This window comes from Balaenoptera physalus (assembly GCF_965194825.1).
Source record: "Balaenoptera physalus genome assembly, chromosome: 4".
Taxonomy (NCBI): Eukaryota; Metazoa; Chordata; class Mammalia; order Artiodactyla; family Balaenopteridae; genus Balaenoptera; species Balaenoptera physalus.
The window spans coordinates 85,392,343-85,416,932 of NC_138891.1; the positions used below are offsets into that span (position 1 = coordinate 85,392,343).

The following is a 24,590-nucleotide window of genomic DNA, read 5'->3' on the forward strand; positions in this document are numbered from 1 at the left end:
CCCCGGGCACTGTCCTAATTAACCTTCAAAGCTGTGTTAAAACGTTTCTTTTTTCCTATTGCCTTGATTCCAAGAGATGTGGTAAAACATAAATTGTCAAGATTTGGAAACCCAAGAAATGTTCAAGGTTAAGGAAAGAGGAATCTAATAAGAAGCCCAGATATGGCCTTGGATAGGCATTGCTACTTCAGGCAAGTTTTCACTGATTATGTTCAGTTTTCTTTTGTGAATGATATTGTTTTCTAAATTTGCTTCATTTCTTGAGCAAGAGGGATATAAAGTCCTTCACATTTACTTTTTGTTTGATTACATATTGCAAAGTTAGTAGCAAACTCTAAGCTTAAAAACTTCAAAGAATTTCAGGACTTTCAAATTTTTCCTTCTTTCTACTATCCAACCAATGGTTTTGTTTATTCTCTGGTTTACTCTACACTTTTAAAGAGTCATCGTCAAAGAAAAGAATAATTGAATATTCAAAGATGACAATAAGCAAGATTTCAGTTTCTTTCCAAATGTAGGTTTACCACTTCCCTGCATTTAACCGTAAAGCTGGTGTTTTGGCAGTATTATCACATGATCGAGAATTCTGCTTTACCTAAAACACTCTTGTTTTTAGCTTACATAGGTGTCATCAGGTCTTGTCTTATTTTACTCCTCTTCACCCACCCCCAACAAACACTGCACAAGTCTGACTGTAATACAATTTCTTTTGTAGTGAATATTTTTTTAAAGCACCTAATACCTGAATTATGAAATGCAGACAAGAGCACATTAACCTGGCTGACTTATTTCCTCTCCTGCTTTTTTTTAAACACATATTCTAGCCTAGTCTATCAACGCCAGATGGCAACTGCATTTTGATACACTGAATATTTACCAAGTCATGTGGTGTGCTTTTGAAGTATTTTTTTTACCCTTTCCATCAAATGAGCTGACTCATCCCTCATTCATTTATTCCTGCTTTTAACAAGTTGCATTTTTAGAAGCTTGACCTCGGCTTTATCAAAACGATAAAAGATGTTTTAAAATGATGCATCAGAAATTCTGAAGTCCTAACTACATCTTATGTCCTATGACTATCATGTGTATTGTTACATTTTTAGATGTTAGTAATGCACCAATTTCCCTCATATATTTTAATGAAACTTTATTCCAACTACATTACTTTTTAGCATAGAAGAATGTGGTGGGAGTATATTTGTACTTAGACAGCTTTAGGATATTCAGGATATTAAAGCATTTATGGTTGAAATCGCTTAAAATGACCATGAAAATAGCAACTGAGCAACTGATATTTATGTCCAGGTCCTAAATAAAGAGCACTATATTTTGGGTCTAATGAAAGATTTGGCCTATTAGAAATAGGCAGTAGGCCTAATAATAGTGATAGTAATAAGAAAAAAGACTAAATGACCTCAGAATACTATGACTCTCATGTTTTCTTCTTGTTTTCTTGGTCTTCATAAGAATATGCATTTGTGGAAGCACTCTCAGTAAACAAATGCTGGTATTCCTCAATCTAAGGATATAAAAAACAACAGAAGAAAGTGCTGACAGATAAAAGTACATGGCTTTGAATAATGTGCATGGAGGCCAGTGCATATTCTAAGAATTCTTCTTGGCCTGTTTATCTCTGAAGACTATTTTAAGTTATTATTTAAGTTTTTATGGCTACTTCTCAATGACTTTTCAGAAATAGTAGAGAATATTGGGTGTCTTAAGTTAAGAATTACTGCTTCATATAAAAGAGTGGGAGTTTTCTTTGTGAATAATTTTTTTCAAAATTATTATAGTTTTTTTTTTTTTCTTTTTAAAAGCAGACATTAGGGATATTTGGAAAGATTCAAAGGACCTATTCAGTTTTACCAAAAATCTCCCATGATACCCTTATCCATTATATTTTCTAGCTCTGTTGTGTAATTAAAATTGCTTCTATCTTTTGTGTGTGTGTGACATATTCTGTATAGTGCTTACTTAGTCTGGAGTAGATTCTCAAAAGTATTGATTGTCTTGTTAGTTTATGAATGCATGTAAAACTCTGAGCATAGTGCCTGATACATAGTGTGCATTCAGTTACTCATTCTTATTCTATTAGTATTGCTTCTGTTATTATTACTACTTTTAAAAGGACATTTCCAACTGGCCTTTAGAAGTTGTTTCATTAAGCCTATCTTTTTATAAAAGATTTGGGAAATATATAATCTACCTAGTGTAAATTTAAAGTAATTTGAGTTGTATTCTAGAAGCAAAAGAAGGAGAACATTCTAGAGGCAAAACACCACCAACAGTACTGAGTTCCTCAAGGCTTGGATTAGAATTAGTTTTTTTTAATGTATATAGAACTTGAGATCAAATCAATTTTATCCCTATGACATATGTGGATTTCTCTTCTCTATAGACTGTGTCAGTTCATTCACCTGTGTGATCCTGTAAAAGAGGAAGTACATCCTGATAAAGCATACCCATGTATCACAAAGCAGAGACTCGAGTCCATTGTGCACCCTTTTAGGTTTTGTAGATCTACAACATTGTTAGTGGTTTCTTTAGAAAAACATCTGATGGAATTCCACATTCTCTTATTAAATAAGCCCAGAAGATTTTCTACTAACCCTTTCAGTTTTAATAGCCCTTTTCTGTGTAATCAGCATCTCAAGAACTAGAATTTCTGGAGTCCATTTATCATTTTTATTTTATTGATTTCACTTGAATGTTTCTAACTTTGTGGAGACTCATCTAATTGAATGGTAACATTTTGTATTGGGTCAACAAGAGAGTTAGTAGTAAAAGCATTGTGGTGGTGGGACACACAAACACACACACATGTAAGGTTTTCCATATGGTTCATATTGTATTCCCTTTCCTGAAGTAAAGTAACAATGAAAGAACAACATATCTTCTTTGGCTCCTCTGCCAGATTAAACTATGGGATAAGTAAGTTATTGTATTATTTGGGGAGATAGGAAATGGATGGATATAGGTTAAATTTTTGAACTGGGAGACACTTCAAATGTAATTGGGATCATTTATTTAGTAACATATTAGTCAACTGCTTAAAGATGTATTATTTTTAAATATTTAAATATTTAATTTCTGAGGCTGCTGGTTAGTCAAAGGAGTAAGAGCTGGAGTAAATCATAATATTTGCTTTACTTTTATTTTGGGAGCATTACTTTCTGTATTTGCATTGTTTGAGTTTGTTGCCTTTGTGTTGAAATTTAATGATAATTCCCTGACAGTGTTGGTGACCTTTGCCTACTATATTTATGAACTTTGCAATATACTGAAGCAAATTCTAGTCAAGCTAAAGTGTTTGGCTTTTCTAAACTCTCTCTGTACTTCAGATGGAATTTAATTCCTCTATTAAGCTGTTAGTCTAGTGGCTTATTGTATATAATTTATCAAATGCTATCTTTTAGGAGGAAGCCAGTCCTATGTAATATAACATTGTTATTGTATAGAACACAAATTAGTAAAGTAGTTAATAGTACACTTTTTTGAATGGCACTTTCTAAATTTAAGATATTACTATTCTATTCTATCAGTGCTTGGAAGACTGGGTATGGTGAGTTTTTCCTTAGTTAGAGAAGATTATCATGTCTCCTCATTTATTTTATGATACTTAGCTCATTAGGTCTTTGAAAGTATTAACTGTGAAAATGTATATAAAATGCTTAGCAAAATGTGGTATGCAATAAGCATTCAATAAGGTTCCTATTGTTATTATATATAATATGTTCATAGCTATTAATGGTATTAAAATACTAATAAGACTGTGATTAGTACAATGTCTAGTATGTAATAAATAATAAGTATTAATTATGTTAACTAATAAGTTCCTTAGTAAATTTTTTATTAACTGCAGTGCTAAGGCAATAATAATGGAAGGACTATCATAACAAATTCAAAAATATGGGTAAAACAACTAGTCAAAACAAAGCACAAAATTTAGTGAATATTTACTCTTAAAGTACATTGTTTTACTCTTCTGATAGGCAACCATATCAAAGTATAAGTGGAAAACATGTTCTATAATGTGGGAAACTTAAACACGTTATGCTTGTGAAAAATCTCTAAAGGATTAACCTTAAAAATAATCTAGTACTGTCTTCTGTTCCTTAGTTCTGATCTTTAGTTTTTTTCAAATGATGGAAATTAGAGATTAATCCTTTTTCTTCTACTCCTAGCATTTTATCAATTAGCAAAGGAAGAGATGTCAACAAAGTACCATCTGGTCAATAGTCAAATGGTTGTTACAGACAGTGAGTGCTCTCAGGACTAGATATATTTCTTTCTCTTCCATAAATGTCATGATTACTAGCTCCTTACTCTAAATCTGGTTTAGAGAGATACTAGAGAAGTGCTTAGTACTTACTGAGAACCTGCATAGTATGTATAACACATAGGTAATCATCATCTAAGAGATGATTATGGTTTAAACAGGCTGTTAACTTGCTCAAGGTTATGCTGATAATAAGTAGTGGAGTTGGTTTCAAATTCATGGCTGTCTGACCCAAAACCCATGCTTTCCCTAGCACATCACATGGCTTCTTTCACTCAACCTAAGTAAATTGCCAAGAGCTTTTCCTGGAAGTTTAACCTCACTTTAGACTTTTTGAGACCTCCCAGCTGCCATCTATGGCTTCCTATTCTTAGGTTCTTTATCTTTGAGCAAGAAAAGAAAGAGCTGTAGAGGTAGAGGGAGGAAGAAAAGGAACTTTGTAAGGTTAGGAGTGATGAGCATTCCTCTTCAGCTTCCTCTCCATGATAACTCTTACCTTTATTCCTACGAGGAAAAATGTGAAAGTCCTCCCTTCTTAAGAAGGGTAAAACTACCTTGACAAAATACCTTCCAATCTGTGATTAACTAGCAACTCTAGCCCAGAATTCTAAGTCTTTTCTTTTCCTTACTAAAGGTAACTCTTAAGCCTTCCCCTCTACTTAATCTGCATATTGTACTGAGGTTATTTATCTTCCAACATTTTGCAGTTTCCCTTAGGAATACCCTTAGCAACTGATTTCCATACAAACTGTCTGGGAAAGTTTAAGGGGATCATATCCCTTGTAAGTAAACAAAATAGAGAGTTTGAATGGAAATTTAATAGCAAATATATTGGCATGATTATAGGAGGCTGAATGAAACTTTTGTTTTCTTTATATTTGCAGTATAAAAGTCAACTAACTCTCAGTTATAGCAATAGACTGGAAGAAAGAGATTATTCTATTTTTTGACTTATTGTTCAATGTAGCTTGTTTTCACCACATTCTATCAATTCAACCTCCAAAGCAAATCTTAAAACTGGTCTCTCTTTCCCATTACCATTGCCCTGTGCTTTGACTATTGCAAATGTTCCTAGTGGAGTTTTCGTTAAGAAGAAGTAGTTTTCATTAGAAGAAAGCAGACGCTTACTTTTCCAAATACAATCTCTAGTACAAGGGAGAAAAGATATGCCTTTCACTCTCTTTAAACTAGGGTTTCCACTGCTTTTTTCATCTCCACATAAATGTTTTCCTAACTTCTCCCATCCACTGCAATCCTACTGAGAGAGGGCATCAAGGCAAGGGCTGGCTTGGGTAGCCTCCTTTTTGGTCCACAGACTCCTGTTGTTCTCCCACTTAGCTGCTTTTCATATAGTCCATTTTTGTGTAGAGATTTTTTGAAAACTCAGAAATTTCAGAAAAATTTGTTCCTAAAATATTTATGCCCTATTTTTATAAAAGGCCTTAGGAAAATGACTAAGGATAAAAAGGTAACTCTATTCCATCAGTACTTATGATCACCTTCAGTAATTCTGCTAATCTTCTGCATTCTTTTCTGACCATGCTCTGGATTTTATACCATAGTTGAGGGCTCTATTTCATCAATTTGTTTTCCTCTATTCCTCAATCCTACATAATTTGTTTAGTGAAGAACTAAGAATGAGATATCTCCTGCTTTATAGTCTTCATACACCTTCTTTATGATTGTGTCAAGTAAGAGAAAGTGGTTGTGTCTATTTTATAAAGCCAAGTGGCTAGATAAATCCTAATTTAATGGATTAAATTAATTTGGCTACTCCATAACAAAAGTCTACTTGTGTTAGAAGTCTGTTTAGCTTATATTAAATCTCTATGACTCAGTAACCCTCCTTGAGGCACTGGGTGGGGGTGCGGGAGGGAGTGAATGTGGGGGAACTAATAATAATACTAAAATAAAATAACTTTGAATTTCAGCAATACTATCCATTGTAAACTGATACTAGCCCGAAAGATATCAAGAAACAGCTGGCTGAAACAAATATAGTTAAAACATTTCTGGAATTAACAAATGAGTCCAGCTTCTGGATGATGCTAGCAAGACAAAGAAATATAGTCTTTGAGTGATTGGGAAGAGGGTGAGAGGTGAGATTGAGAGATCCTCACCATTTGGCTACATAATTAATTAGATTTGTCAGTAATGCTGTAGATTGTAGTTAGAAAGGTTTGAGGTGGTTATTAATTAATCATATATAGGAATTCTTTGATAATGTATATGTGTTTGAGAACAGTTGGTAATAAAGAAAATTTCTGTACATAATTATTATTTACATAAAAATGTATTATGTGAATTCTTAAAGGTAAGACTAGATGATCTTTGGTATTCGCTCACCAATGTAGTCTCCTACAATGGGTCCTTTAGAACATTAACATTTACTTTTACTATATTTTCATGTATCTTTGATCTGTGTAATAATCACTTCCACAAACACCTGTGGGGCCCATAGTTCGTATGTCTGTGTATAATAAACTGTATTATATTTACAATAAACGTGTACGGTTTAAAAAAATATGCTCTTGCTTATCCGTTATCCATAGGGAAAGAATTTTTTAAATTTCTATATTAATTTTCTGTTTAGTTTTTTCATTTCTAGAGCTAGTTAATTTATTTAGATTATATCCTAAATATACTTTATCCTGCTTACCCACAACTACAAAATTCCATAATATAAGGGCTTCTTAGTCCCATTTTTCTGTCTTACTTACCACCTTGGCAACATCAATAGTTAGACACAAAATGAATGAACTGCAGTGATATGCAACATGGATAAATGCTAACAGTATAATATTAAGTGAAAATAATTAAATCTCAAAACATTATGTAGAGCATAATAGCATTTTATAAAGTTAAAAGCAATCAAAATATATACACATTGTATACATAATATATATACATATATGCATACATATACACAAACATAAATTGAAGAATACCTATAGTTGTGATAAACTACATGAAAAGGAAAACAAAGAAATGATAAACTTAAAAATCAGGATAATGGTTATCTTGGGTGGAAGAGGCAAGAGTGTAAGATGGGGAAAACTATATCGATAGATGTAGGTTATTATAAAGCTCCTAACTCTTCTTTCAGGGACTTAAAACATTTATTTTTTTTTCATTAAAAAATAACTATGTGAATAAAAGTAGGCCAGGTATGGCCCAATAATGAGTATGCATCATGTACCAAGGATTATGATTTATCTAATTCCATATACCTGAGGTACCAAAAAAAAGCCACAATCATTATGTTAGTTATCTATTGCTAAAAAAAAAAAAAAAAAAAAAAAATTACCTCAAAACCTTAGTGACTTAAAACAAAACATGCATTATCTTTCAGGAATCTCTCATGATCAGGAATTCAGGGGCAGCTTAGCTGGGTGGTTCTGGCTTGAGAACTCTCATGAGCTTGCAGTCAAGATGTCAGCAGGGGTTGCAGTCATCTGAAAGCTTGACTGGGGCTAGAAGATCCACTTCCAAGGCGTCTCACTCACAGGATTCAGAAGTCAGTGTTGACTGTTTGTCTCAGTTTCTGGCCAAATGAACCTTTCCATAGGGCTGCTTAAGTGTCTTCACAACATAGGGGCTGGATTCCCCACAGTGAATGATTAAGAAGAGTAAGGAGAAACAGCAACGGCTTTTCTAACCTCACGTTGAGAGTCATACAAATCACTTTTGCCACACTGTTTTGGTCACACAGGTCAACCCTCATAGGGGTTGTAGGTAGGACTATACAAGGGTGTGGATACCAGGAGGCAGGGATCATAGGGGGTCATCTTGGAAACCAGTACCACACAAACCAATCTGGCTTACCTTGAACAACTAGCTTTTTTATATACTACAACTATTTAATTCCAAACATTTCTCCCTATTCTGTTCTTGGTGGCATTAGAGAATTTGTTTTTCTCTCTAGAGTTGGAGAAGAAAGAAATAATTTTCTGCTTTTGATACAATAATACTAGCATTCTAATTTCAGCCTTTAGATTTAATTTCTTAATAAACAATGTATTAGCTTCCTTCTGCATGTGCTTTCAACTGTGTTGAACTGTATTATTTTTTTTCTTTTCTAATTCTAGAATTTCTAATTTTTAACCTTCTAGGCTTCATCCTTCCTAAATATACTTAAAATTATTAACCATTTTGTTACTTTCATGGATTTTTTTTCCCAAAGCTGTAGATTTGTTAATTCGCTTATTTTAATGTTTTTCTATTTTTCCACTTCAAAATATTTGTCCAAGTGGCTTTTTGTGCATTCAACAAGTAATTATAGAGACTCCTTCATATGCCAAAATAGTAGAGTATCTCTGTCAAGCAGAATTGGGAAGGTATGGGAATAAATACACGTAGGGGAAAAAGGAGGAGTATTATAAGGAAAGGTAAGGGCAAAATATAAAGTAAGAAATCAAATTTAAAAGTTGGAGGGATTCTCAATTTTTTTACAATACCCTTCTATTTGAAAGACCTGCACTTCAACCATGCCAATTTAATAGTTGACTATTATACTGAAAGATCAACTGAGAATCATACACCAAAACTCCAAGGTCAGGCTTAGTGAAGTTTTAATACCTGTGGGACTTTTCACTGTTCCTTATCGGTGACATAGCTTAAAATGGTGGTTCACTGATCTTATGGGTCATAAAAGTGTGTAGCTAGTAAGAAATAAAAAGAAAAACTTGTCTAGTACTTTATAGGTCAATGAAAATTAGCCACACAAATAATCCCTTTTCCACTATTGCTTCACTACTTGTCAAAATACATTCAGGTGAATAAATCATAAAGGGATCAATTGATTGAAGAATGTGTGACATAATGTTTGCTGTCCCCCTGTGACCTATGTCTGTTCCCAGCCCACATCTGCAAGAAAGAGATTTTCATTAGAGAGCTTCTTTTTTTCCTTATTAGAATTCATTAACGCTGGAAAAAGAAAAAAAAATATTTAGAACAAGAAATCATCAGCACAACAAAATAGCACATGGAACAACTAAGGAATATTTTGCATCCTCAAAAGAATACTCATGAAGGAATAAGCATGTTCTGACCATATGTTTTCATGTAATAGTTTACAAATGTATCAAACCACATAAAAACTAATATTAGCCATTTTGGTGGGAAAGATGACCCCTTTTCTTAAGAATGAAGATTTTAGCGTATTTATTTTTCATATAAAAGGAGAAGTGATTAATAATGTTATAAGGGGTCATAAAATATTTTTCCTTGAATTTCTGCCTAACCAAGACTTGCAGTTTAAGTCAACTGAAGTCTAATTCAAATTTTGCAACCTTTTGATATCAGATTGAATGGCACTTACTAAAACAGATATAGAAATAATATATCATCTTATATTCTTCTGAAACTGCTTACAGTATGTTCTAGGATTACATACCATAGTCTCCAAAAATGTGAATGACTAGTGAGACAATGAAAAAGGACTGGGCCGCATTCCCTTTTTTTTGTTTTTTTGGAATTCATTTATCAGTTGAGCTTCAAACCTGGGAGGCTGAACCATGAGTCTTAGAGTCCAGGGTTGCCAACTTGGGGAGATAGTGAGACTTAGCTAGAAAGGTTTCCAGGAAAGAGTAAACTCAATTAACTTGCTATGGCTAAATATTTGAAACCTGAAATTTTCAGGCTTCCAGGTCTGTTCTGATCTCAGCCAGGCATTGGCAATCAAGAAAAGTTCTCATTTTGTGGTATTCCGAGCTACTGGACAAAACTGCAAAATATCAGTATGCTCTATTGCCCACAAATGAAATCTTTACCCTACCACCTCCAACCCTACTCCACCCAAATTTCCCTTTTTTGCACCCTGAGCTATTTGTTCATTCCTAGATTGCCAATATCAGTTAAGTGTTGATCAGATTCTAGAATATAAAAGTAATTAACAGTAAGGTGTGAATGAGGTTTACAGGTTCACAAGGCAGATTTGCATTTTAAAACAGGGGCTTGTTAAACACAAATGAACTTCTAATAGATGGAATGTGTGAGAGAGATTCTTCTCTCTAAGTGATGGGGAGATTTCTAGTGCTCTTTCTCAGCCCATGGGTACACAAGTACAGTCTTGTTGGCATTCCTCTCCCCTCTGCAGGCTCTCACCAGTCACTCCTCTTTTATCCTACCAGTAACCTTTGCAAATAGTGCATATTTAAAACAAAGAATTATTAGAGAATTGCTTGATAGAATTTTGTGCAAACCTGAAGGTCTTGGGCCTCACATTAGGTACTAGAGCCCTAAATCTCACAGTAGTCAATGTAAACAGACAAAAATGCCACACATTAAAGGATTAACTCTCCATTTAGTATATTTACCTGTTTAATTATTTAAATGAAGGGCAATTTATAAGAACTTTTCTATAATTACTAAAAGAAAGAAATGTCTTTTTAAAAATTGGGGGAAAAGATCAGAGACCTTTTAAAAAATAAAATTATTTGATTACATTCATATAGATGAAAAACTGAAAAACACTTTCCATGTAATTTTGATGTCAGACTAAGAGAATTAACTCTGAACACCTAGATTTTTTTCTGGGCCAAAGAATTTAGAATTTCAGAGAAGAAAGAGTAGAATCATCAATAAGAAGAAAGAGGAGTATGTCAGTAGGGATCCAGGAATCTCTTTTTAAAATGTGATGAGCAAAGAGAAAATTGTTCTGTTCCACAAACTAGCCCTTCTACTCCAGCTCCTCTTGCTCCCAAGTTTCCCTTTCCTTTTCCCTTTAAGGAAAGATTATCTATATCAGAAACTCATGAAACCACTAACAAAACCTTTGACCACAATTGTGTACTTGAAAATTCAGCCTTTCATTTTCAGGCCTCTGTGCACAGGGTCCATAGTCTTTCCCCCTTAGATCTTTGTGGGCCACCAATGTCCATGCACAGGTGTCACCCAGAAATGTGATGAAGCTGTAAAAGAAGGAGATTCTAGAGAAAGACCCCTGTTCCCATATGTGTGCTCAGTCTTAGCTACTGCAGTTTTTCTGCCGTCCATCCAAAAGCCGTCTTTATTATAAAAAACTAATAATAATAACTATTTTGAAATCATGTCAGTTTTTTACAGACTATATAGCTCTTTCACTTCTGGTTTTTAAAATGTCCTTAAAGGTAGTTTAGAAGGGGTTAATAATAATGATGTTCACAGAGATTATTTGAATTTGCCAACTGAGCAAACAGTTGAATTAGGATTCAGAGCCAAGAGTTAAAGAATTTTACTTCATAAACTGTGTTTTTTTCATTACAACAAAATTTAGGGGCAGATATACCTTCTTGTATGAAATAGGGCTAAAAAAACCCCAGTACTACCTAAGATTAGAAAACCTAAATAATTCATAGAAATATGATTTTCCAAAATTATTCTTATCTTAAAATAAACTTTTATATGGCAAGATCTCTCCAGTTGAAGCATTGGGATTAAAGTAATAAAGTTTTAGTTTATCTCTTTCTCTTTACAGAAGTTGACCAATAGTGACTATTTTAATTTGCCCTAAAGAGAATGATTATCACTGTAAATGGTGTTATAAATAACTTTTTTAAAGCTTGTATGTAGGGTAAACCCATAATTTATCATCCAAACTAGGGCAATTTTCAGAGTGAAAGTGACCACTATTAATAATTGTGCCTGAACAGCTGGAACTGAAACTGTCCTGAGTAAATTGGGAAATATGACTATTCAACTTATAGGACATAATTCTGGGTTTAAGAGTGATGCATTTTGAATGAAAAAAGGCCAGCAGAATCAAAATTCCTATACCTGACCTGTAACTTGCCCCGATTCCCAATTCCCATGAAGTTGGCTTTTAAACACTATAAGCACGATTGAATGCTTCAGTCTCATGCTCTGCCCAAGAGATGACAGTCTGGGGGCATCCATTTAAGACCAAGTCAGAAGGAAGAGCGTCACCTGCTGAGATTCAAATTCCATGTTTTTTTATATCACTTGGTCGTTGGGGGTTCCCATCTAAACTTTGACTATGTACAACCCAGAAACTCAAACAGACATGTTCTGTGCAGTATTCCCCAGTAAACCTTAGTCACTTTCATAGGGGTCTAACTGACAGGCATTAAACCAACATTTGAAATGTCACGAGGGAGAATCTGTCCAACAGTTAAATTATTTTTACAGCTGATCAAAATAATATTATGTAATATTATATTAGTAATTGATAAAAATAATTAAACTGCTAAAAGATAGATTTTTATACACCAAAACTAAATTTGATAATGTAGGACTGTATTTAACCTTAGAATATCCTCATGACAGGCACAAAAATAAATTTTGTTTTGAAAAAGAAAGGTACTATTTATGAGAATGTATTGCTATGTACTATCCACGCAACATGCTGTCTTCCAATTTTGCCTATAAAGTGCTATATTGAACGGTGACCCTCTGAGAGTGGTACACTGAACACAGAATAACATAACCAGAAAATGACAGCTCGAGAGAGAGTTTGCTGAATTATCTGGAAATTCTTCAAATGAGATTACTTTGGTCCACCTAGCTTAAGAAGTATTTTCCTAGTCTGTATAAAGTTCAAATTATTTGATTTAGTTCCTGGAAAAATGTCAGTTTTCTTGCAACTTAAACTTTTGAGGTAGAAAGTTTCCCTTCTGGACAAGTTGCAGCCTGGAAGTGGTAAAATGTCTAGAGAGGGGAAACTAATGAAACTTTGTTGTGGAATAGTTCACAAAGGAATACAAGATGCATTACATAATGCAGCCCTGTGTTTGTGGAGCCTCTGACAGAATCCTGCAGTTTTAGCTCGAGCTGAAAGCTGCTACCAAAGTCCTCCCCAGATCCAGGCAGCTCTGAGTCTTTTTCCCCACCTCCTGCCATGATTACTCTGGCTTCTGATTAAATCATACTTTATATTTAAGGTCACTAACCTAAAACGACCCAAAGCTACTTATTTCTCTCTTCAACAGTTCCCCATTATTTGTAATATTTGGAAGACTTGAAAATAGCTTCTGTCCTAACTTATGTAGCCTTTTCTCCAAAAGCAAATGCTATACTGTAATAGTTTCCTTACTCGTGGGTTCAGACGTCAGGTGGAAGGTTTTGGAAGCTAATTAACGTGCTAAGGAGTGTGGAGCATTTGGGTGAGTCACAGCCGTGCTACCTGAGGGGTAGAGAAAATGTCTTGTCGCTAGTGATATTTAACGCGTGTTGTCTCCTCACTTAGTTTTAACAGAGCCAGAACTGCGTTGCATTGTTTTCTCTATGTTTAGTAGAAATCTTATTTATATCATCTCTTCTTTAAAACATCCATGCCTTTGGGGCTTAGTCTTATTTCTTACTTAAAGTATATTTCTACTAATTTTAGAAAATTTTACAAGTTTGTTTTTATTGTATTAATAACTGAACTAGGTTGTAACAAATTCTCATCATAAAAATTCTTATTTTAGACTCAAAATTTTCTGTTTTGACCTGGTTTAATCCTCTTTTCTTAACAGAAATTTCCCCCTTGTTTTCAGAGTGAGCATTTCATTACATTTATTGAACGTCTAGTATATATAATCAAGATATGAAGCAAATGAATATTTATTAAATACCAAGAATGTGACCAGTGTCTACCATCTAGTTAGGAAGAACAGTTTGGATAACTCAACTTATGAAAATTATTTCTTGGTTAGAAATACGTTCAGTAGCAGAAATTCTGACTTGAGTGGCTTAAACAAATAGGGGTTTGTGCTTCTTACGTAACAAGTCCAGAGGTAGAGAGCTGCTGGTGTGTGATAAACTCAGGGTCAAAATCTCTGGGTTTATCTTTGCTTTTTTTTTCATGCTTGTTGCCATATGTTCACAAAATAGTTGCTGCAGCTGGAAGTATAATGTCCATATTCAAAGGAAGAAGAGGGAAGCAGGGGATCACTTTTTACCTCTATCAGAAAAGAAAAAGCTTTCTCAGAAACCAGCTTCTCAAGCAGATTGCCACATAGATCTTATTGACTAGGACTGGGTCCCAAGGCCACCCTTGGTTGCTAGGGAGGCAAAGAAATCAGGGAACAGATTTGTCATAATTGGCTTAGAAATATTATAACTCATCGTTCAGGACTAAGCACATTGCCACTCTGAACAAAATAGGAGTCTGTAGGTAGGAAGAAATGGGGGAATAGATATTGAGTAGGCAATAGTGTCTATTCCAGCTGTACTAGTCAAAAAAAAAAAAAAAAGAAGAAGAAAGAAAATTAATGTGGACTACAAAAACTGGAAAATGATTTACGGCTGTGATAGAACATAAGCTGGACTACAAGATAACTAAAGAATTAGACTGATAAAAGAATGACAATAGGACACTCCAGCTAAGGGAAGAACAAAAGCTTAAAGTCAGGAACATATATGCTATATATGAGAAGTAGACACTGCATTGTGAATTCCTCAATTCTTTGAAGGCAGGAAGTAAGGCTTATTCCTATTTATTTTCCTAGTGTCTCACACATAGTAGATGCTTATTGAATCATAGTAAATGAATGTATAATATTCCAACCCAGAAGTCCAGACATGATTTAATAAATCATGGAGATAATAGAATACAAAATTTAAAATTTAGGACTCACTTGGCAATACCAAGATAAAGGGAAACACTAATATAGTCTGGCTACACTCTAGAATACTTGTTGGCTAGTACTGGAACCTGGGATGCCTAAGCAAGGTGGAGCAAGAAATGGAGGCTGAAATATCAAGTTAATAATTTGAACTTGATCTGTGAAAACCTGATTATGTTTCTGGAGTAAAGTTTTGGTAATATACAAATGATAGTCTCCAACAGGCCCTCCAACTATTGGAAGCCTAGAGTCTGTTGCTGTCACTTGTCCCCCTTTTCTCCAAGTTCTGTTCTCTGTGACCTTCAGGGATTTCCACTGTGAAAGGAGCTTTGGAAAAATGAGAAGTAGTTCGCTGGAGATTCCTAGATTCCTACTCTACAGTAATTGACATTTTACTTATATTCAGTTCCTGTTCTATGCCAGTCAGTCTGCTGCAGTTTTTAGGAGATCATTAAAATACCTGACTACAAATTGTTTACATTCTAATCAAGAATTTAAATATCATGATTGATTTAAGTAAAAAAAAAGAAATTTAATACTGTTCAAAAAAAATCAAGTTGGTCAAAAGGATAGTTTGACTGGCTTTTATTGTCATGGTACTGATTTAACCAGACAACTCAGGCCAAGAGTCAAACAAACTTGGTTCTGCAAATACCACATGAGTAACTTCCACCGGAGAGAAATTATCTTTCTCATAGTCCTGCTCACTTTCTATTTAACAAAGGATAAAGTGTCTTGTCCTATTTTGTTTCCCGAACCCTGGAATTTAAATTTGGTTTACCATCTACAATATGGCTAAATAGTAAACTGAAATAATAAATGAAAGTAGTTTCATTTTTGAATTGCACCTCCATGAATCCCACATAATTTTAAGGATTTGCAATTCCTTTTTGCTTTCACAACCTTAACTTTACCTGAAAAATATGCCAATGGAGTGGGGGATAGGCATGGTATTAAAATGTATAACCTTAGTAATGGCATTTCTAGCACACTTATGGTCTGTAGCCATTTCGTGAAGTTTACTTATTGCTTTAGGTTTCAGCCTCCTTGGTTAGATTAGAATACTTCAGATTATTTGAGCTGAAGAATACTTTTTATTTTGACAAAAGAACATTCATTTTGTTGTAATTGATTGAGTTATATATTTCCAGTGACAGATCTTTAACTCCTCCAAAGACCTGTAACGTTATTAATATTGCACTTGGATAAGTCACTTAATTTATCTGGGTATCAGTTTTCTCATCTGCAAAGTGAGGTAACTGGACTCACATGATCTCTAGCAACTTTCAACTCTGGAATTGTATGATCTCATTTTTCAGTACAATTCAACAAATATTAATGAAATACTTACATGATGCAAATCAATATGGTAGGACCTAGATGGATACAGAGATAAATAACGTGATTTTTTCATGCAAGGGGTTTACAACTGGATGCATTCAAGATTGAGATGTATATTTCCCAACACATCCTAGCTCCTCATGTTTGGGATGTCATTTATGAATGAGGGCATATGATTCATTCCCAAAGGGGAGGAAATTCATTCATTTGTTAGTTTTTCATATCTGGATTTGGAGAAACAACAAAAAAAAGGGATCTGAACTATCATTTTAATAATATTGTGCAGTTGTATCCCACCTTCATTGCAGAGAATTTAGAGCATTCCAGACCATTATCTCATTCATCCCTAAAGAAGTCCAATGCAAGTAGAAAGGTGTAAATATAGTTATTCAAATTTTAGTGATTAGAAAACTGGACCCTAAATTTCCTGGAGTTATACAATGAGCAAGTGAGTGAGAACAGGTGAAATTCTAGGAACCCTCACTCCAGGACTGCATAGCCAGCTTCCCCTGTGAGTGACAGTTTCTTTTAGCAAGTTCTGCAGAACCTGATTGCTAAACTATCTTCCACACCTGATCCTTCCTTATTCTTTATCTGAAGAGCAGCCATTGATGATTTCAGATGTATCACCAGGAAAAAAAAGGGTTATAGTGGAAGAGTGGAATGTGTACAGCAACAGATGTGACATGCAAGTTGTGATATAGTGATATAATGTTCCAGTCTTCAGTTTGCACTAAAATTAGAAGTGAAGAAAAGTTGGGGACTCCTTCGTCAATCTGATCCATAAACATTTGACTATAGGCCCAGCAGCCATAAAGAAACCTGTGCTTTTGCTAGGCGAGAACGTCATTCTGAACATGCCACCCTGGAAACTGCCTCAGTTCTTAGCATCACTAGAATTTTCCTAGCCTTCTTTTGAGGGGAGTTAGGAACATAATGAATTTACTTCTTTTTACAAATCCTGCAAGCAGCTCCTTGGAAACAGGTGATTAGGTTTCCTTCTTTACCTAAATCTTCCTAGGTAGTAAAAAAGTCATATCTGTGTTTCGTCTCATGGTTTCCTTAGTCAAAAATTTGCATCTGAGGCCTAGGAAAATGTTTGGTTTTCACGATTGAATGTTTAAACAGGTGCACACTGCACTGGTCTGGCTGAGGAAAGGTAGTCTCTTCCTTCTGGAAACCCTGACGTTAAGAGAAAGATTCTCATGCCAGCTTTCATGAATGCTTGTGAAGGAAAGTGCAGGTGATTCTGAAGTCTTATTACCTGGGTTACCAACCCACTTGCCTCCCTCCCATTCTGTGTTCTCATGAAGAAATTGATTTAATAGATTCAAGATATTAAATACATTCTGCATTAATATTATATGCCCTCTTTGAATCCAAGTGGCAATACAATAGAATTTCATTTTATAAACAACACCTTTCAAGCTAACACCACAGGGCATAGTACAAAAGAATCAAAATAGAACACAAATGCTGTAATCAAATGCAGACCCCAGGAAGGCTGATTAAAAAGGCATGTCGCTAGTAAGAGCAGCCGACAGGGTAAGTATAGTGGGTCAGAGCAGAAAAGCCAGCTGAACAGAAGGGCAGACTAGAATAAAATGGACTTGCCTGCCTGATTCACATGGACTTACGATTCGTCTTTGTCATCATCTACTTTTGGACTCAGGAATTGCAGGGGAGAGGTGTGCGTATGTGTTTGCCGGGGAGGTGGGGATCCAATGTACGCAGGGCCATTAGGTTTCTCCTCAGTCTTCACACACAGCACAAACAAAAGAAAATCCTAAAGACAACCACCTGCAGCTGCCAGCGCTGCCTACAGTATGATCGTGAGACAGCCCAACAGGGCTTGTTTTGCTTGATAATAGCACTGGTTTTCAGAAAACACAACTGAAGGAAACAAGTAGATCCTTCCCATAATAGTGGGAACAGATAGTATTGCTATAGCCAGGCATCAGTAAAAACAGAAGAATGGGTGAGATGGGTGCTTTGTGGCCTTGGTCTTGAGACAGTCTTCTCTCCACAGGACCCTCTTCTCACCCAGTTGCTTTCTGTGCTCTCAGCCTCTCACCACCACAACCCTTTCTAATGTCAAGTGTTTGTGTTTTTAAACCCTACCTCTAGTTATAGAATAAAAGGTTCTGTCCCCTTCTTAAGGAATTAGGTGAAAACAGTGGAGGTATTTGAGTATACCTCCCCATCTGTATGTAAGATTATTTCTGACAATGATCACTGTATACCTTGAGGAATGCATTAAGCTGGTCATTTACTTATGCTTTTCTATTTAATATTGAAGGTAGAACAATATAGGACAAGAATCATAGGAAAAATTTCCTGCTAACTATGTGACATTTTTCTGAAAAATAGCAACTTATAGTTAACAGCCTCCCCAAAAATGAATCATGGAACAGCAAATATGGGTTCTAGAGTCAACAAAAAGAAAAGGAGAGAGAAAGGAAAAATAATAGTTGAGGTCATCTTTACCACTCTTGAAGCTGTGGGTTGTTTTCAGTGACTCTCCTGATTACCCACTTAGTTGAAATTCTGGACTGGGATCACTAATGTGTAAATTTAGGTCAATAGTTTAGTATTTCTTTACATTTTTTCCTAATCTGTTCATTATAAACAATGAAAACGTATGTGGGCAGCATTTGTGGAGGAAAGAAGGTCATTATACAGATACAAGTATTGCCACTTTTATTTAATAGAATATTATTTTCCTTAATTCTGACAATATTTATTTCATTATGCAGAGAGTCAGTATATTATTAAAGGTAAACAGCAGGCCTAGTAAGTAGTATAGTAAGTAAGAGAACACTGGATTGTAATCTCCGAAGTGAGTTATTTCATAAAGTGTGTAAGCAAATAACTCTACCAGTTATCAATATACTGCCTCTCAGATCCAAATTTACCCTTCCTTGCCTGCTCTACAAAAATGTATCTGGGTCCTTTAAATATTTTTCCTTTCCTAACTGTGTGAGTGTGCTTTGTCAGTGAGGAATCAGACAGACATTATAGGAGAAAGAGGTTCTCCTTCCTGGCCCCCGTGTATTTTTTGGCAGGCTCCTGCCGTGCGCGTGGTTCTCTAAGGCCTGGCTCCTGCAGCACATACAGCTGCCCCGGTGCCCAGCAGCTGAAGCACAGGTAGCTTCTCCGGTGCCCAGCAGCCAGCGGCTACGTTCAGCACCCAACACACGTGCATGCACACACGTGCACACATACACACATCGGGTGGTTTATGTGGTAGTGTGCCTCAAATGAGACAGCCTCCCTGTGAACAGCTTCCCTGGCACCCTAGAGTATAGATTTCCAGCAAGTTTTACTGACACAGCTCTCCAGCAACTTCTTTGCCATTCATTCATTCACTGGATATGCCTTGTCCAACAAGGACTAGATCCCAGTCTAGAGGTGTAAGGGACTCTTCCTTGGGCACTCTCTATCAGCCCTAGAAGTTGTGATTGCTCCTTATATTTGCTTATTCTTATATAATTTACAATTCTCTTCTTATTAGTTACTTCCTCATTACTCCAATCCCCTGTTATAGTTAATAATTCTTTATATTAAATTTTTCCTATTCAAATTGCTGTGTGATTTCTCTCTCCTGATGGACCCTGACTGATACATGACCAAAGAATATTGAAATAATGTGTTGTTTGGGAGTAGGGGGAAGTCAGTCATCTCTTTATGGAATGGTTTAGCATTAGTATGATGTGCCTTATCCAGGCCTGGCTATTAGATGAACAAAGAGTTTTGAGAATTTGATGCTAGATTGAAAAGTGACATAAGACTATGATGCTATATACTATTTTTAACTGTACGTATGGTTTTAAGGACCCAGTTTTAAAATATTTTACTTGATTTCACTGAGAGTTTTTTTAAAATGTAAACTATAATAAGGCAAACAACAAAAGACTGGACTCAAAAATAATTTGTTAGCCTTGAAAAGATGTTGCAAAATAATAACACTATAATGTGAATATGTAGATTATTAATGCTAGGGAAATAATGATACCCATCATTTTTTGAGAACTCATAGCCATAGAGGTGGATACCGTTATTATCCCTATTTACAAATAGCAAAGTATAAGTTCAGGAAGGTTAAAGAACTGGCCTAATGTGGTATGTGTAGTAACATTTCAGAGCCAGAATTTGAACTTAGATCTGCCTGTGAGCCCTGGCTCTAAACCACTGCTCTGTGCTTCCAGAACACTCGTACTGAAGTAAATAGCAAACTACCTGGGAGAACAAACACAGAACACTTGTTTGTGTTGTTTTCATCAAATATCCAGAAAAAGAAACTGTAATGTAACCCCAGAATGTTTAAGCACACACCCTGAGATATTTCTGAGATAATCTACTACTCTTACCTAACAAGATATGGACAAACTGGGTGAACACTGATGATCAAATCCCCAGAACCAAAGTGTTAACCGTGTATTAAAAACCCAGCAGCCTTTATTCAGAGCTGAATTGAAGGCAGATGAAATATTAACAGCAGTTCGAGCAGCACAAAATGAAATATGAGATCCTGTATCAGAAATTATTAGTAACCTGTTAAAAGAAATGCTGAAAAATGGCAGTTACCAAATTAAAACTGGGAAACAGAGCCCAAATGGGAAATTTTGAAAAGTTTGGAGGAAAATAAATGACAGATTGTCCTCTTGGCTCTTATTACTATGCCATCCTAAATCCTACTTGGCAATACATGGTGGAGGTGAAATAAGAACTGCATCACTGCCAGTGCTGGTCCTCAAATTTATAGTCCTAAGTGTCTGCGAGGGTGTCTGGGATTGATTGGGAAAGTAGTTGGAATTTGGTAGCTTTATCTAAATTGAAGAGTCTGGAGACTCTTATTATGAAAGGCTTCCTCTCATTTGTGAATTGGCCCCTTTGCTCCACTTTTGGATGCCTGGCTTCCTCCATGCCGAGCTGCACTAAATGTTTCTACATGGGAAAGCTATTCTCCTTAAATGCTTTCAAATTTAAAGCATCTATCTGGATATGTTCATGTTTACGACTCAAAATATCTAGCATCAAAAAAAGAGAGAAAGGTTACAAATACCAAATACCGGCTAGTAAATGAAGGCGATATTTTTCCATCAGTAACTAAGAGCAGAGAAATGACTATAAGCAGAGTTGTTGAGCAGTTGGTGCCAGAGAGAAAAAGGAAATGAGCTATAGAACCATAGAATCTTAGTGTTGGCAGAGACTATGGAGTTCAGGCAGTCCAACCCTATCATTTTTCAATGAAGACACTGAGACATGGGGAGTTAAGGGACTTGACTTGCCCTAGACACATAGTTGTTTACTGACAGTCAGGCCAAAAACATTTCCCAACTCCCAGTCTGGAACTCTGTAGTTCAGCATGCTACTGCCATTCTCTACCGAAAATTAACACTAACCCAGCCTGGAACATGGAAGAATTCAGCATCTGTGGGGAGCAAGAAAAATGATGAATTCTGAGATGGAAGTCAGTCTGGGAAAAGGAGAGGGGAAATGGGTGATTCTCCTTCATTGTGACTCTTTGGCCAACTTTCTGCAAGACATTTTATGTCAGTTTACTCCCCTGTGCCTTCCCACAATAATAAAATAATTTGGTTGTAATTCTCCAGGGTTTATATTTATGCATTCAAATTGGATTTGGTTAGAGAATTCTCCCATGTACAGGTTATCTTGATAGGTTTGTGGGTGGCATTGCTATTGATTCCTGTTATTTATGTGAGCCTGACTTTTTTCTCTAGCACTGAAATGTGCTCCAGAGTCCCTGTGGGGAGAATCTTCTCCAACGGACACCCTAACTAAGGATCAGTTGTAGGTTTAAGATACAGAAATTATCTTCTGTTAACCCTTGTATTCTATTAACCTCATGAAGAACTTGAGCCATATGTGGGCCTTATAATCAGATTCATGAGTTTGGTGAAATAATTTTCTTTATTTGGAAGCACAGGATAATTTGAAGTAAACCAGTAGCAAAGAAGATACGATAAAAATGTTTCAGTAGGATTCCCTGTGATATAGCAGTACAGGTCTTTTAGACCAATCGAATATTTTTCAGAATAGAGCAACCGGAAATGAGAGAATCAGACAGTATGATGAAAACTACAGATGGAATGCTTTGCATGAAAAGTGATTATATACAAGAGAGGGCTCAGGAGCAGGTAGGCGTGGAGTTGGAAAGGGGTGGGTAACTGAAATAAGAGAAGATAATGCTTGACCAGGTCTAGTAAAATATTCCCTGCCACAACTGCTGTTCCATGAAGAGACTGAGCCAAGAGGCCTGAAAAAACTAACCTTAAGTTCAGCGTTGCCATTATTGTGGGAGGCATCAGGGAGAGCACATCCGGATTTGTGTTTCACAGTAATCACTGCTGGGTGTCAGCATTCATCAGCCAGATGGTCAGACCCACAATTAATCAATTAGGCTGGGATGATCAACTGGACTAAGTTTTCCCTTTGGTAAAAAACCCTCATCATGCGGTCAAGGCCGATAGCACTTTTATCCTGTTGCTTTTGGAGAAGCTTCTAAAAATCCCTCTTTTCTTTTTTAGGTCTCTAGTTACTGAATGCTATTAAGCTCCAAGCTGCTTTGACAACATAGATACCCCAAATCAAGATTTTAACATAATAGACTTTTAACATCCTCTGTGTTCAAGCATAATGTTTAACGTCTCCAGATAGAAACAAGCTTTCTAAGGCAACATTCTCTGAGGAATGTTGCTCAACTGATTTTACTAGAGTCTTCGTATTGGTTCCACTCAATACAGTGCAACGACACTGGGAATGATTCTTTCACTGGCACTTATGAAGATGATATGATAATCAAATATAAACAATAACACTTTATTGAGTGTTCAACCTGTGATAGATACTACTGTGATAAGGACTGACAAACACTGATTCCGTCCTTATAATAATTCAATGTGATAATATTCCATTTCAAAGAAAAGAAAACTGAGGCTAGAAAGTTCATTTGCTCAAGGTTAAGCGTTTATCTAAGACATGTTGAGATGATTTAATGATCTCTGGAATGAAAACTAAATAAAATTTACATTTTTTACACATCTTACACGTTTGTATGTCCTTAAGGGATAACAATTAGAAATATATGGTGGGTCCTTATTAGTCCTGTTCAAAGCACTGTAAAGAAATATTTCACTAGCATTTCCCAGCTCTGTTGATGGTATTCTCTTTTCCCTGCCATTCTTGCTGCATCCCATCTGACTTTTGAAGTTGCTTTCTTCCTTATTTGGGGGCCATCACCACTATTTGCTGATAATTCTGTCCCCACCTCAGTTTCCTTATCTAGAAATGGTTCCTCTAAGTTTGTTTCATACACTAAGTCTTTTCTTTATCCATTGGCTCATTCAGGTGATTTGCCTCCTCCAAAACAAAATGTTTATTACTGATTTATTTTTCAGGTTGAACCTGATTTTTTCCTCTGGCTGTTTTCTTTTCCCTCTCCTCTTGCTTATGACAGTACTACTGCACAGGAAGAGGTGTTTGAAAGTCCTGTTGACTAGAAGAGTCACTTGCTGTTGGAGGTCTATGCTGACCCCACTGGGTAGAAATATAGACACAATTTCATATTTCCCCTGTGTTCCATCATTGAACTTATGTCTTTCTTTTCTCTTAGTTCTTCTCTACTGCCATCCAAGCTTAATTTAAGGAGTGCTTCTCTTTAACCATTTTGTGACCAGATTTTACAGGCTATTCAAGGACACTATTGACCCAAATGCACATCTTTGAGATATTAGGCTTTTACTTATAATTACATTATTTTATGGAACATGAGGCTTCCTCTTGTTATTCTACTGCAGTGCTTTTCTTTTGTTTGTTTGTTTTGCTACTTACCAAACTGGGAAAGCAATACCTAAATACCAGGATAGTGTATAGGTAACCACTGTTTCTTAAGTCAAGTTCAGGAGCACATGGAAAAAAAGGTATTCCAGAGATCTTAATGAGCATCTTTTCTCCACCAGGGCGCTACCCGTGCCCTCTTTTTCTGTCTGTGGTACTCTAATTTGTTCTTGCTATGTTTGGTAGGCAGCTGTTCTAAGTTTTTCCCTTGCTGCTCCTTTTTTGTACACTCCTACAATCTTCACCCCAGAGCTGATGAGGCTCTTTCATTTTGACCTGCAGTATCTCCGTGAATTGCGGAGCTGAGCCCTGCCATCTAGACCGCCTTTCTGCTTCATTTTGCTTCTGACCTAAACCCCCCCTGCTATTCCAGGCCTGGCCTCTCATGACCAGAGACTGCTGACTCATCCTGGCCTGTGCCAAGCTGTGCAGTCGCTTAGCGATGTGGACAGGAGTCGAAGGACTAGAATGAGATCACTGAACTCATTTCACTTGTTGCTTACGGTACAGTCCAGCATGAGCTGGAAATGTAGGAACCTCAGCCTCCCGAGCAGAAAGAGTAA

The 24,590-nt window shown here is 35.9% G+C and overlaps 1 protein-coding gene across 5 annotated transcripts in view; it reads left to right on the forward strand.

The window, feature by feature from the left end:
* The window catches only part of ZBTB20 (zinc finger and BTB domain containing 20), an 814,580-nt gene that overhangs the window by 481,716 nt on the left and 308,274 nt on the right, over positions 1-24,590 (forward strand). The window contains exon 10 of one of the 5 annotated variants that reach the window (XM_082460046.1): positions 75-24,586. The exons of the other annotated variants lie outside the window; for them this stretch is intronic. The gene's annotated coding sequence lies outside the window, so the exon portion shown is untranslated. The remainder of the gene's footprint in view (positions 1-74; positions 24,587-24,590) is intronic. 5 annotated transcript variants of the gene reach the window in all.